The sequence below is a fragment of the Triturus cristatus genome, chromosome 11 (assembly GCF_964204655.1).
Source record: "Triturus cristatus chromosome 11, aTriCri1.1, whole genome shotgun sequence".
Taxonomy (NCBI): Eukaryota; Metazoa; Chordata; class Amphibia; order Caudata; family Salamandridae; genus Triturus; species Triturus cristatus.
The window spans coordinates 320,677,348-320,692,298 of record NC_140594.1 but is presented as its reverse complement, the minus strand read 5'-3'; the positions used below and the strand labels follow the sequence as shown (position 1 = coordinate 320,692,298).

The window sequence follows — 14,951 nt, the reverse complement described above, 5'->3', positions numbered from 1 at the left end:
AGATATTCCTCTAGGAGTTCCATGTGTCTATATAGAAGAGCTTCCTGCTTTCATGCACGCGGATCCAGCGTGTCTTGTAGACAACCAAGCTCAACTAAAAGTAAAACAGAATCCAAATAATCCTGACTCGCAGTGCTCAGAGTTTCTGTTCCTTTCTCTGAAGCCTGCAGCCAGTGTCAAGGGTGGAAACGCTCTCCTGAGCTGGAATTGCCGTCTCTTAGCCTAGGGCTTGGTTTCCATTCCTTGGAGTTTGCGTGTCTCCTACACGGAGATTTGTTTCCCTTTGTCGCGTGTAAGTTCCACCGGGACGGAAAGTCATGAGGCGATTGCGTTATAGCGCGTGATCAGGGGGAGAGCTCTCTGCTCCCGGAGACTCGGGGATAACGATATCGAAGCAGGCGTGCTTGGAACAGATAGCGGGAATCCGCCTGCAGCGCCAGTTACGCTCCGGATAAGATGGGCTTAGGCACGGGGCTCCAAAGTTTACGCGGCGTCTTCCTTGCAGCGTGGTTCCTTTCGGACTGCTTCGTCCACTAGCTCCGCTGAACGCAGATACTGAACCAGGTGATGAGCCCCTTGTTCCGGTTAGGCGTGACTTAAATAAAAAAAGAAAGAAAAGACTGGCCAGTACTCACAGGCATTCTGGGAGTCGTAGTCTCCACATCCATTCTGTGTGTGTAGCGTGTGATTCGCCCCAATCTACCTGCGCTGAAACGTGACAGGTTCCATGCCTGGCCTCTACGAGTTGGATCGTTCAGAGGTTTGGGATACTTTAGGATTCTTTTCTGTGATATTACCTCTGCTACTTGCGAGTGCGATTGCAGTTCTCACCCATTGGGGTTTTGTCTTCCTTGTACTTATGGGCTACCGAGTATGATCTTGGGTGGCGTCAGGATCCCCAACCACATTGTTTCCTGGCTTGTTGGCCAGGCACGGGTTGTCCCGTGCATGAGAGGACTTTTCCTTGCTTCCGGCCTTCCTAGCCTGTGGGCACTGCCTCGCTATCTATTCCTTCTCTTCTTTACACTAGCCCTTTGGTTGGACTTTTGTTTCTGACGTTGGTCGTCCAATACTAATTTCTTTTACTCTGTGGTCTGGTTGTCTGAATGGGCCTCCCAGGTATTTGCCCCGTCCATCCCAGTCCCATTTTCCAGTCCATTGTGGGTTTTTTTCTCTATTCTAGGGTGGTTTTCTCCCCTGAGGTTTTATTTTCAATAGCCTCTCGTCTGCCTAATCGTACCATTCTGTCTGTAGTGCTGTTTTTGTCTGCTCCCTTGATTTTCTGGGGTTTGTTCTTCCACCCCACCCTCTCACTTTAGACGATAACATGTGGCTGGTTCCCAAGTTGCTGTAGTCTCGCCTTTGGCCCATGGCCGCTGTTGTGGTCATCGTATGTACCCTTCTTGGACACCTCTTATTGTGCAGTGTGAAAAATATATATTTATTTTATTTTATTTACCTCTCCATTATGTGTTTTATGCCATCTTTTCTTGGGATTCTACACTGCATAGTCCCAGAGAGCCTCCTCTCTCAAAGTGTTTCCTCTGCCTAACGTGGTCTATCACTATGCTTATTGCTTGCAGTGCTTTCCCAGCTATTGGTTGGAGCCCTATGCCATGCCTACTTCTATGATTCAACAAAAAAATGCCAGTACTGCACTATGATTAACTCGTTTTTTATGATTGAGTAGCAATCCTCAATTCAAGACCAATCTTATAGTCTGACTTCTTTTGAAAAAATCCTTTTATTTTAATTTTTAGTCATATAATTATTTGGATTATTCAATTTCTTTAAACAAAAATTGAGATGACAACAAAAATAGAGACTTGAACAAAATATATACAACAACGTATAATATGTACAAAGACATGGGAAATGTCACAACTTTCATATAATGTGATATTCAGTAGACATATTCAACATTTAAAAGACAACATTAAGTGCACTTAGGGACATAAACAGCAAAACCTAACAAATTGACGAAACATTGACAAATATTCCTGTTCATGGACAAGAGAAAACGCCCTGTGTTGATTAAAGTTTTTTTGAAAACAGGTGCGGATTCTGGTGATTAATAAAGAATTTATTTGTTCTTAATTATCATGTAATAGACCATCCAATAATCTGATTTTTAAGTTTGTAATCCTGGGGAGATTGGTCTATTTGAAAGGACGGAGATAAAGGGAACAGGGGTCGACGCGTTTCGAATCCCCTAAGTAACAGGGATTCTCATCAGGACCGTGAAGATTCAATCTATAAAAGGAATAATAAAAACATTCTGTCAGTCATACTCAGAACACTCAACTTCAATCTATCAAGCAAACTCTCAGATCATACCTTTGTCATGTGATTCAGCAGTCGTTCTCCCAATGTAGTTATTTGGAATGGATCTGTAATATTAAGGATTCAATGGACTTAATAAGGTTGGAGTACCGAATAGAAAGGAAAAAGGTGACTTGAGTAAATCAGGGCACTCACATGTAGATGCGGTGTGTCCGCGTGATCAGTTCCTTCTTGTCGATTAAATCAGTCGATTCTAGAAGGAAGAAAAACCTTTATTTGCCTCGGCAAAACAGGGGCAAGCACTGGCGACTTCGTGAGTGAAATTGGCTCGGAGTTGGGAGCATATAAGCACGCTGCGCGTCTGATTGTGAAGGAAGGGTGTGTCCAAGAATGAAATAGTTCTTGCAGTCGGTTGCGTACATTCACGAAGAAGTATGTGAGTACTTCTGCATTCAGATTCGTTTAGATTACGGCGGCTTCCTAGGTTGTGAAAGGGTTTAAGAGATCTTACCAGTGTTAGATTTTCAAGTCTCCTCCATACGCAACCATGTCCATGACTGAGGCGCGTTAGTGCTTGACCCGGTTGACCCGGTTGTAAAAGTAATCGGAGGCTGCTGCTAAGGATTCTGGGCATTGTAGTTTTTTTGATATATCTTGATGCATTTAAAAATCGATTGTCCACTCTATCCATGAATTCTTATAACAGTAGGTGGAGGGAGAACACTGTGTTCATAGATTGTAAAGTTCCGACATTTCATTCAAGCCCTGTGTGGCCGAGTTGAATTTTAGGATCAACATCGCTTCTCGTTGTTTGAGTTTGGTCTCAACATCTCCACCCCTCTGATCATGCTCTAACTTTGAAATGACGGTCCATCTGAAGTCGAGATCTCCATGTGACTCATCAATCCAATGTTGGACAAGAGGTGCTGTGGTGATTTTTTTCTTTATTCGTGATTTGTGTTGGGAGATTCTCTGTCTGATTTCCTGATTTGTTTTCCCTATGTACAGTTTAGGGCATGGACATAGGATGGCATAGATCACGTTTTTCGATTTGCAGTTCGTGAAACAGTTGTGTTTCCATGAGATACCTTCGTGTTGGAATAAATTCCCTTCAATTGTGGAATTACAACACATGCATGTTCCACACTTCTTATGTCCTGTGATAGGAGGTAAGTTGACAAATTCACGTATTGTAGAGGTCTTCTTGGCAGGGATGGCTGCCCTGATTATTTGGTTCGCAATACTTTTATCTTTTTTGAAGGCAAAAAGTGGTTTTTCATTTAACTGTGTGTCAATATCCTTTATAAGATGCCAGTTCTGGTGGATGGTTTTTTTGAGGAAGTTGGATGTTGCCCCAAAGGTAGTCACACAAACTGTGCGTTCAAGTTGTCTCTTTTCTTTCTTTTTCAGAAGTTCCTCACGTGGTGTCCACCACGCGCGTTTGATTGCCTTTTTAACCAATTTGGATGGATATCCCCGGTCTACAAGTCTTCCCCTAAGTAGACTTGCATGGTACATATACTCGTCTTTGAATGAACAATTTCGACGTATGCGTAGCAGTTGGCCTATTGGTAAATTTTCTTTTAGACTGCGCGGGTGGTTGCTTGAAAAATGCAAGGATTTATTGCGGTCAGTCTCTTTTCTAAAGAGGGTCGTCACCAGCTGTCCATCTGAGCAATAAACTTCCACGTCTAGGAAAGAAAGTCTTGTCGGTGATGACTGGATACTGAATTTGATGTCCATTGTGCGACTGTTAAGCCATCCATGGAAGTCAGTTAGTTGTTCCATTGTGCCAGACCATGTGAAAAAAATGTCGTCGATGTAACGAACCCAGCCCCTTATCCAATGTGAGAAGGGGTTGTTGTTGTGTACGTATCTGTCCTCATATACACTCATAAAGAGTATAGCCAGCTCCGGGGCAAAGGGACAGCCCATGGCTACTCCTTTTATTTGGAGAAAAAAGTCCTCATGGAATTTGAAGTAGTTTTTAGTCAAAGCCATCCTGGCCAATTTCAGAATGAAGTCCGTGGGAATTTTTGTTGGACGATCTCTTTTATCCAAGAAGATTTCCACCACTTCTAAAGCCTGATCCTGGGGAATTTGGGTATATAGTGATACTATATCCATGCTTACTAATAGATCTTGTCCTTCGGTAAATGGTACTTGTTGTAATTTGCACAGAAAGTCAGAGGTATCTCTCAGGAAGGATTGAACTGTCAATGTGAAGGGTTTAAGGAAGAAGTCAATGAACTTGGAGATGGGTTCAAAAAGTGAATCGCACCCAGATATTATGGGCCTCCCCGGCGGTGATTTGGCATTCTTATGTACCTTCGGGAGTACATAGAACAATGGAATTCTTGGGTGTTTGTTGACTAGAAATTTGAATTCTTGTTTGCCCAAAAAGCCTTGTTCGAACCCATTTTGAAGATTTTTTTCAAGTTCTCTCTGAAATTCAATTGTTGGATCTGATCTTATTTTCCGATAGCATTCTATGTCAAGTAGCTGGCGATTGGCTTCCGCTATGTATTCATTGGTTCCCCAAATTACAATCGAACCGCCTTTATCGGCTTGCTTCACTATAATGCTTTCATCATTTCTAAGTGAGACTAGTGCATCTTTTTCTTTTTTTGACAAATTATGTTTAGTAAAGAATTTGTTCTTTTTTTCTTCTGAAGAAATCGCTGACAATACACTTTTTTCAAAGTATGTAACTTCTTTGGGTATTTTAAATGCTGGTGGACAAAAAGTAGATTTCCTCTTTAGACCTGTAGTTTCTGCTGGCAACATTATTTCTTTACCTGAAAAAAAGGCAATCAGACGAATCTTTCTGCAGAACTCAATGAATTCCAATTTGAGTCTAACAAAATCTGGAGGTTTAGCAGGGACAAAAGAAAGTCCCTTTTCCAAGACACTAACTTCTGACGAGGAAAGGACTTTGTTGGAGAGATTAATCACTGACGAAACTTCTAGTTTTTGTAATTTTGTCTCCTCGTGGACATCTCCCATGGCTGGTTGTATCTTGTTTTTCCGCGAGTTTTCTGTTGGCCTTGATCTAAAAAAGGCTGTTGTTGTTGTTGTTGTTTATTTTGTTGGAAATTCTGTTGATATTGCTGTTGTTGGTATCCTCCACGTCGATTAAATTGGGGTCTATATGTACCTGGTTCGGAATCACTTCCTCCTGATGACGATGTTGTGTCCGAGAAGGTTATATATTTTGTTCTTGATCGACCTTGATTGTCCGATAAAAAACGTCTCGCTTCTGGGCGAGAATAAAAATCCTGTTGCAGATAAGGATAAGCCTTTTCCAAAGAAAAATTGCGCTTGTCTCTCTCGAAATTGTTTTCCGCAACTCTCAGCAGTACCGCACAAACAAACAACGAATCTGACAAACTTATTCGTCTAAAGAAAAAACAAATTCGGACGGACTTGCATGGTCATTACCTTCTCCAACACCTCAGATCAGGCACAATACCTACAGGCTTGATTGTCAAAAATATACCCGTGATTTTTACGGAAGATAACATCTACAAAAAAGGCTTCAGTTATATTGAAACTAAATGCAGCAGAGACCTCATGGTCTTAACCATTGAAACCGCACAAAGGTTATCCACAGTTCAATTGGAAGAAATCGAAAAATTGGAAACGGAAATTAAATCAAACTCTTTAATTCAAGACTCTAAGACTCTCCTAGAAAAAATCGAGAAGGAAATCTTGGAATTCAAGGACTTTTCTGTACAACAAAAAGAAAACAATTTCGAGAGAGACAAGCGCAATTTTTCTTTGGAAAAGGCTTATCCTTATCTGCAACAGGATTTTTATTCTCGCCCAGAAGCGAGACGTTTTTTATCGGACAATCAAGGTCGATCAAGAACAAAATATATAACCTTCTCGGACACAACATCGTCATCAGGAGGAAGTGATTCCGAACCAGGTACATATAGACCCCAATTTAATCGACGTGGAGGATACCAACAACAGCAATATCAACAGAATTTCCAACAAAATAAACAACAACAACAACAACAGCCTTTTTTAGATCAAGGCCAACAGAAAACTCGCGGAAAAACAAGATACAACCAGCCATGGGAGATGTCCACGAGGAGACAAAATTACAAAAACTAGAAGTTTCGTCAGTGATTAATCTCTCCAACAAAGTCCTTTCCTCGTCAGAAGTTAGTGTCTTGGAAAAGGGACTTTCTTTTGTCCCTGCTAAACCTCCAGATTTTGTTAGACTCAAATTGGAATTCATTGAGTTCTGCAGAAAGATTCGTCTGATTGCCTTTTTTTCAGGTAAAGAAATAATGTTGCCAGCAGAAACTACAGGTCTAAAGAGGAAATCTACTTTTTGTCCACCAGCATTTAAAATACCCAAAGAAGTTACATACTTTGAAAAAAGTGTATTGTCAGCGATTTCTTCAGAAGAAAAAAAGAACAAATTCTTTACTAAACATAATTTGTCAAAAAAAGAAAAAGATGCACTAGTCTCACTTAGAAATGATGAAAGCATTATAGTGAAGCAAGCCGATAAAGGCGGTTCGATTGTAATTTGGGGAACCAATGAATACATAGCGGAAGCCAATCGCCAGCTACTTGACATAGAATGCTATCGGAAAATAAGATCAGATCCAACAATTGAATTTCAGAGAGAACTTGAAAAAAATCTTCAAAATGGGTTCGAACAAGGCTTTTTGGGCAAACAAGAATTCAAATTTCTAGTCAACAAACACCCAAGAATTCCATTGTTCTATGTACTCCCGAAGGTACATAAGAATGCCAAATCACCGCCGGGGAGGCCCATAATATCTGGGTGCGATTCACTTTTTGAACCCATCTCCAAGTTCATTGACTTCTTCCTTAAACCCTTCACATTGACAGTTCAATCCTTCCTGAGAGATACCTCTGACTTTCTGTGCAAATTACAACAAGTACCATTTACCGAAGGACAAGATCTATTAGTAAGCATGGATATAGTATCACTATATACCCAAATTCCCCAGGATCAGGCTTTAGAAGTGGTGGAAATCTTCTTGGATAAAAGAGATCGTCCAACAAAAATTCCCACGGACTTCATTCTGAAATTGGCCAGGATGGCTTTGACTAAAAACTACTTCAAATTCCATGAGGACTTTTTTCTCCAAATAAAAGGAGTAGCCATGGGCTGTCCCTTTGCCCCGGAGCTGGCTATACTCTTTATGAGTGTATATGAGGACAGATACGTACACAACAACAACCCCTTCTCACATTGGATAAGGGGCTGGGTTCGTTACATCGACGACATTTTTTTCACATGGTCTGGCACAATGGAACAACTAACTGACTTCCATGGATGGCTTAACAGTCGCACAATGGACATCAAATTCAGTATCCAGTCATCACCGACAAGACTTTCTTTCCTAGACGTGGAAGTTTATTGCTCAGATGGACAGCTGGTGATGACCCTCTTTAGAAAAGAGACTGACCGCAATAAATCCTTGCATTTTTCAAGCAACCACCCGCGCAGTCTAAAAGAAAATTTACCAATAGGCCAACTGCTACGCATACGTCGAAATTGTTCATTCAAAGACGAGTATATGTACCATGCAAGTCTACTTAGGGGAAGACTTGTAGACCGGGGATATCCATCCAAATTGGTTAAAAAGGCAATCAAACGCGCGTGGTGGACACCACGTGAGGAACTTCTGAAAAAGAAAGAAAAGAGACAACTTGAACGCACAGTTTGTGTGACTACCTTTGGGGCAACATCCAACTTCCTCAAAAAAACCATCCACCAGAACTGGCATCTTATAAAGGATATTGACACACAGTTAAATGAAAAACCACTTTTTGCCTTCAAAAAAGATAAAAGTATTGCGAACCAAATAATCAGGGCAGCCATCCCTGCCAAGAAGACCTCTACAATACGTGAATTTGTCAACTTACCTCCTATCACAGGACATAAGAAGTGTGGAACATGCATGTGTTGTAATTCCACAATTGAAGGGAATTTATTCCAACACGAAGGTATCTCATGGAAACACAACTGTTTCACGAACTGCAAATCGAAAAACGTGATCTATGCCATCCTATGTCCATGCCCTAAACTGTACATAGGGAAAACAAATCAGGAAATCAGACAGAGAATCTCCCAACACAAATCACGAATAAAGAAAAAAATCACCACAGCACCTCTTGTCCAACATTGGATTGATGAGTCACATGGAGATCTCGACTTCAGATGGACCGTCATTTCAAAGTTAGAGCATGATCAGAGGGGTGGAGATGTTGAGACCAAACTCAAACAACGAGAAGCGATGTTGATCCTAAAATTCAACTCGGCCACACAGGGCTTGAATGAAATGTCGGAACTTTACAATCTATGAACACAGTGTTCTCCCTCCACCTACTGTTATAAGAATTCATGGATAGAGTGGACAATCGATTTTTAAATGCATCAAGATATATCAAAAAAACTACAATGCCCAGAATCCTTAGCAGCAGCCTCCGATTACTTTTACAACCGGGTCAACCGGGTCAAGCACTAACGCGCCTCAGTCATGGACATGGTTGCGTATGGAGGAGACTTGAAAATCTAACACTGGTAAGATCTCTTAAACCCTTTCACAACCTAGGAAGCCGCCGTAATCTAAACGAATCTGAATGCAGAAGTACTCACATACTTCTTCGTGAATGTACGCAACCGACTGCAAGAACTATTTCATTCTTGGACACACCCTTCCTTCACAATCAGACGCGCAGCGTGCTTATATGCTCCCAACTCCGAGCCAATTTCACTCACGAAGTCGCCAGTGCTTGCCCCTGTTTTGCCGAGGCAAATAAAGGTTTTTCTTCCTTCTAGAATCGACTGATTTAATCGACAAGAAGGAACTGATCACGCGGACACACCGCATCTACATGTGAGTGCCCTGATTTACTCAAGTCACCTTTTTCCTTTCTATTCGGTACTCCAACCTTATTAAGTCCATTGAATCCTTAATATTACAGATCCATTCCAAATAACTACATTGGGAGAACGACTGCTGAATCACATGACAAAGGTATGATCTGAGAGTTTGCTTGATAGATTGAAGTTGAGTGTTCTGAGTATGACTGACAGAATGTTTTTATTATTCCTTTTATAGATTGAATCTTCACGGTCCTGATGAGAATCCCTGTTACTTAGGGGATTCGAAACGCGTCGACCCCTGTTCCCTTTATCTCCGTCCTTTCAAATAGACCAATCTCCCCAGGATTACAAACTTAAAAATCAGATTATTGGATGGTCTATTACATGATAATTAAGAACAAATAAATTCTTTATTAATCACCAGAATCCGCACCTGTTTTCAAAAAAACTTTAATCAACACAGGGCGTTTTCTCTTGTCCATGAACAGGAATATTTGTCAATGTTTCGTCAATTTGTTAGGTTTTGCTGTTTATGTCCCTAAGTGCACTTAATGTTGTCTTTTAAATGTTGAATATGTCTACTGAATATCACATTATATGAAAGTTGTGACATTTCCCATGTCTTTGTACATATTATACGTTGTTGTATATATTTTGTTCAAGTCTCTATTTTTGTTGTCATCTCAATTTTTGTTTAAAGAAATTGAATAATCCAAATAATTATATGACTAAAAATTAAAATAAAAGGATTTTTTCAAAAGAAGTCAGACTATAAGATTGGTCTTGAATTGAGGATTGCTACTCAATCATAAAAAACGAGTTAATCATAGTGCAGTACTGGCATTTTTTTGTTGAATCTTATATTGGCGCAGCCTTACTGCGTTGGAGCCAGAACCCTCATTGTTGTCACATGCCTACTTCTATGGCTGGGAGTTTGGCCCAGTATTTTAGCTGCGGTCCTTAGCCTTCTGCCTCGGCCTCTTGGACCGGTTACTCTTCTGGGAGGCGTTATAGGGCTGTGTTTAAATGGAGTGTTATACCCTCTCTTCTTGATCTTCTGCTATGCATTTTTTTCCCATGTCTTTGCACAGATACAGATTCGGTTCTGCACACGGTTCTCCCTGAGTTTTCGGGTGGGATGTTTTCTCCCACCCCTCCCTTCCTGGCAAGCGGCCTCTTTTTAGGTCTCGCTAGCGTAAGGCTGCGCGCATGCGCAGTCTCGCTGGCGAGATTTAGTGTTAACAGTGTATTTTCAGTAAGGGGCATGAAGCCCCGCCCCTCTCTCCCATTGGCCGGCGTCACCGTTTATGGTAAACGGCGGCCAGCTATTGGGAAAGAGGTGCTGGTGATGTTTTCGCTTGGCTTTTCGAGCCGTCCCATTTGGACGGCCTCGCCTGCTTTGCGTTCGTTGCAAAAGGTTTCTTATCTTTATGGGGTCAAACACATGGCCCCATAAAGAAAAGAAACCTTTAGGCAGACGAGGCCGTCCAAGTGGGACGGCAGAAAAAGGCAAGCAAATACGTCATGTCGTGCGCTTGTATATAGCGTGAACTCGACCCAACTGTATTGTATCGCTTTACATGAGCACTACTTACGTCACACAAGGAAACGCTCCTTTTTGGTAGGCACGGGGATAAAGTGATTTGCCCAGAATCAAAGGCTTTTGAGCCGACATGGAGCCTTGTTCGAAAGACGGCAGCTCGGACTGTTAGGCCACATCATCTGCCTGGGTTTTGAGGCAGGTGAGATATAGGGCGGCGCATGTCTGACAAATATAGAAATGGGGGGGTGATGCCTATTTCCGAATGTTGTCGCGCTGCGCACGCGCAATGTGAAATAAAGACTTGTTGCATTGATCTCGTCCGACGTAACTGCTGAGCTGCCACGCCCTCAACCATTTATTATCCGTGGCGCGCTGCAAAGACCATCAGACATAAGTGCGGGGGGGGCGTTCCTCCCACCGGCGGGTCCGTGGCAATCTGCCGCTCCCTGCAATGACTGAATGAGCTGAAGGGCAATGAAATAATTCTGACGGCACCTTATTTGGAGTTTGGTTGATGAGATACTGGGTCACAAACGTAGCGGATATCCCTTCTACCATATTATATTACAAGTGCATTGGGAAAAGGATGCACGCCACGTTCGTGACGAGTTTCCTCCCCGCCAAGCTCCATGTAAAGCTCCAAGTCTTCATTCATCTTGGTTAAATTGTGCAGTCGGTCGATCTGAAGACTTGTATGGCTTCAGCGCACCCTGCTGCTGACCGGAGAAATGTAGGTGCTGTTTTTTTTTTTTTCTTGTTTCACTTGGCAAAACCTTTAGAGATGTTTCTTCACGTAGCTATGGGTTCTATTTGTTGAGATACTCCATTATTTTGGCAGCCGACATACAAACCACAACTCGTAAGTATAGTGGTTTAAAGCCTCCAGCTGGAGTGCAATTAAACGCGGCTTCGTTTTTCCACATTTAAATTACGGCCCATAAACCAAAAGCGGAAAATCACAATGTCGCATGCAGCAGGGTCGGAGTGGCAATGGCATGGGCAATCCGGCAGTATCCGATGGGCTGGTCTTACAGATCAGTGTGTGGGCCGATTTTTAGCAGTTTGTGTGCCTGTTTAATATCCAGGTGGGCTGGTGTTTTCCTGTTGATTTCAAATTTCACTGATATTGCCACAAGCAGCGGATGTGGTCTAACGGCTAGGGTGGGCGACCTTGAAGCTGAGGAACCAGGTTCCAGTCTCGGCAGGGACGCTCAACTGTGATTCTGGGCAGAGCGTTCAATTTCCCCGTGCCAAACAAAATGAATGTGTGGTCTGTGACGTAACTGGTGCTCATGTAAATCACTCTAATACCTTCGGGTCGAGTTAGTACTGTATAAAACTGCCAAAAAAGCGTTGTATTTAGCAAATGCATGCAGTGACCCGTGCCCATACAGCGTGACTTTAGAAGTATGGCAAGTTCAAAACTGCCCTGATTTGCAAATGTGGGCCTCTTTTTCAGCTGCATTGTTCGCTAATTGGACCACTTTTGTTTTGGTGCCCAGGTCTATTTTTTTCCATTCCTACCCTGGCGTGCAATACTTCTGAAACATTTTGATTAATAATTTCTCCGTCCTATGGTGTGCATTAGTAAGGTTTGGAAGGTGAGGCCGAGGTTTTACACCCATCTCTACTAACCCATCCTACTTAGAGTATTCATTAAGCAGGAGTTCGGTGTTCAAAAGACAAGCATCAGGGTGATAAAGGTTTTTGTTGTTAAGAGTCCAAGGAAAGAAATGTGATTTTTTTAAATTAATCAACATTCTTGAAGCCCTTCAAATCTATATGTTCAAATAGTTTTGTATAGGAAGAGCTTGTTAACAGCCTAGCACTAGAAGACTGGTAAGCTGGGCCTATGCTACTGAAACCCATCATCTTTGGGAAACTGTAACCTGCTATGCTTTACAGGTTCCAGTTTGGCAGCTCACAAGTCTGCGTGCCTGCTGCAGTGATCTGTCTGTAAAAAAAAAATTCAGGTCATATATGAGAGGGCGGAGTATGTGTGTGCACGCGTGCAAATCGATACGTGTTTGTATGTAACCTGAACACTATTTTGTTTTTGTTTTGTTAAGGTACTTGATTATTAGCATGAACCTATATATGACCCCTCAAGTAACTGTTTAACAAGCATTTGCAATGCAATAGGTCTCGCATTTACACAAATTTGAGCTATTGGCACTGTACATGACAATGCCTTTTATTTGTTTTGGTTTTTAAAACATAAATAAAAGCCATTATCATTTACAATACCATTAGCTCAAACTCACGTAAATGCGAGACCTATTGCATTACAAATGCTTGTTTTCTCTGCAGACCGGAGAGCCTAGTTGGGAATATTTTGTGGAATTAGTATGCAGACCCTCCTCCAAGATGACATTGCTTGGGTATCTATCCTAAGGTAAGGAATTTGCGGCTAGATGTCTCTATCAGATGATTAAGTTACTTGCCTTTGGTAACGCCTTATCTGGTAGAGACTAGATCTAGCTGCAGATTCCTTACCAACCCACCCAGCCTATAATACTTGCATCCAGTAAAAGTCGTAGTTAGAGTAGCTCAGCGCCCTCAAGTGACGTGCAAAGGTACTGCTGTAGAAACAGTCTGGCGCCTGGGGATATTTCTAAGGTAAGGAATCTGCGGCTCGATCTAGCCTATACCAGATAAGGTGTTACTGAAGGTAAGTAACTTATTCTTTTGTGTCCACTATTTTGGCGAGTTTGGTTTTGATACTCCAGATTAAATGCCCTCCATGCATCAGTTAAGCTCTCATCTTTGTACATATTAAGCATCTGTGTGATTTAGAGAGCTGAAACTTGCATTTGCCTATCTAAGATCCCATCCGTGGGTACATTGAAATTCCTGTCCATTATAAAGATAAATCTGGTGAGCTTGCCCATAGTTTTTTACTTAGCTCATCTCAGAATTGATGGTGTCTGAGTTTGATGGATTAACAACGCCAAGTAGGTCTCAGTTTTCTGTCTACTGTATTTTAGTAAGTCATCTGCGTTCATTATCAGCCTTGACCATCACAGCCTCGAATCTTGATTGCTTTGCGATTAGGGTGATAGCGCAATTCTTTATGCCTTTAGTGGGTGAGCATGTGACCTCCTCTACTCAGCAGTGTCTCAGGGAGATAGATTTACCTCAAACCAATCTTGGATCCCTAAAAGAATATGGTATCCTTTTTCTACTTATGAAGGTGGAAAGTATTTATCTTCTCTTCACAGGGTGAGCAATCTCTTTTGTGTATAGGTATCTCTAATCCCTTCTGTGTTCAGGGATAGCATTTTTATATTATCCATGAGAAGTTAAGAGTTAGGTGTGTATCAGTATGGTTGCAATGTTGTGCTATACCAAGGGTTGTGGAGCCAGAGGCTTAGAGATAGCAGTATCTCTCTGCACTCTTCTAAGACCAAGTTCTAAACACAATGATATGGTACGTGTATGGTATAGTGCAATAGTATAAGTATGCAGTTTAACAGACCCTTTTTTTTTTTTTTTAAAGTGTTCCATCATCAAGCATAGTCAATTTGCGGATATAGTCCGAATTTTTCTTTTCATTTAAAGAAGATACCCTAAATAGAGAAATATGATGGCAAGTTATGGTTCACAATACTTCATGCATAAATTACCAAAACCTAACCAAATGTTCATCTCTCACCCATGCAAACAGCCTCTTCCTTGGGAACTTCAGTTTACTTGGTTCTACCTCCGTGCCCCCCACCCCCACAGATGACTAATGTAGCCCTTTTAAGTCTTCTAAGCACATGGATCTATACGCTGGGTCTGGTAGCTCAGTAGACTAATGTGTCCACTGTAGGGGCCTGTGTTTGACCTCCTGGTCACATGTTCAAATCCCGGAAGGTCCACTGAGCCTTTCATCCTTCTGAGGTCGACAAAATGAGTACCATTGAGTTTGGTAACAATATCCATCTGTTATTCAGTGCCAAATTACCTGTTGCAGTGAACATGCACTTTACAAATACACATGTTGTGGAACCTCCCTCAGCAGACCACTGACCCAAACCTTAACAATTACTCTGGAAAAAGACTTACATCCCTAACCACCTGGTCATATCACCATACTGTTGCTTTCAATATTAATTCATTCACACTCCGTAACCATGCTTAACCTGAACCACCTTAATACGCCTCTTGCACATTCAAGAACTTCCTCTGAGGTATTTTTATAAAAGACTATGGCAGCTTTGCAATGACCCTTTCAGACACCCATGATGAGCGTTGTAG

General features: G+C 41.8%; 1 protein-coding gene and 2 long non-coding RNA genes across 5 annotated transcripts in view; 2 read left to right on the top strand and 1 right to left on the bottom strand.

Annotated features, from left to right (window-relative positions):
- Window positions 1–14,951, top strand: part of WSB2 (WD repeat and SOCS box containing 2) — a 401,974-nt gene that overhangs the window by 211,732 nt on the left and 175,291 nt on the right. The window lies entirely within an intron of this gene.
- On the bottom strand, window positions 1,781–2,652 carry LOC146784126 (uncharacterized). The gene is made up of 3 exons (XR_014970687.1): window positions 2,479–2,652; window positions 2,338–2,390; window positions 1,781–2,253 (listed from the first exon to the last, which is right to left on the bottom strand). It is a non-coding gene; the product is annotated as an uncharacterized LOC146784126 (long non-coding RNA).
- Window positions 9,003–9,874, top strand: LOC146784125 (uncharacterized). The gene is made up of 3 exons (XR_014970689.1): window positions 9,003–9,176; window positions 9,265–9,317; window positions 9,402–9,874. It is a non-coding gene; the product is annotated as an uncharacterized LOC146784125 (long non-coding RNA).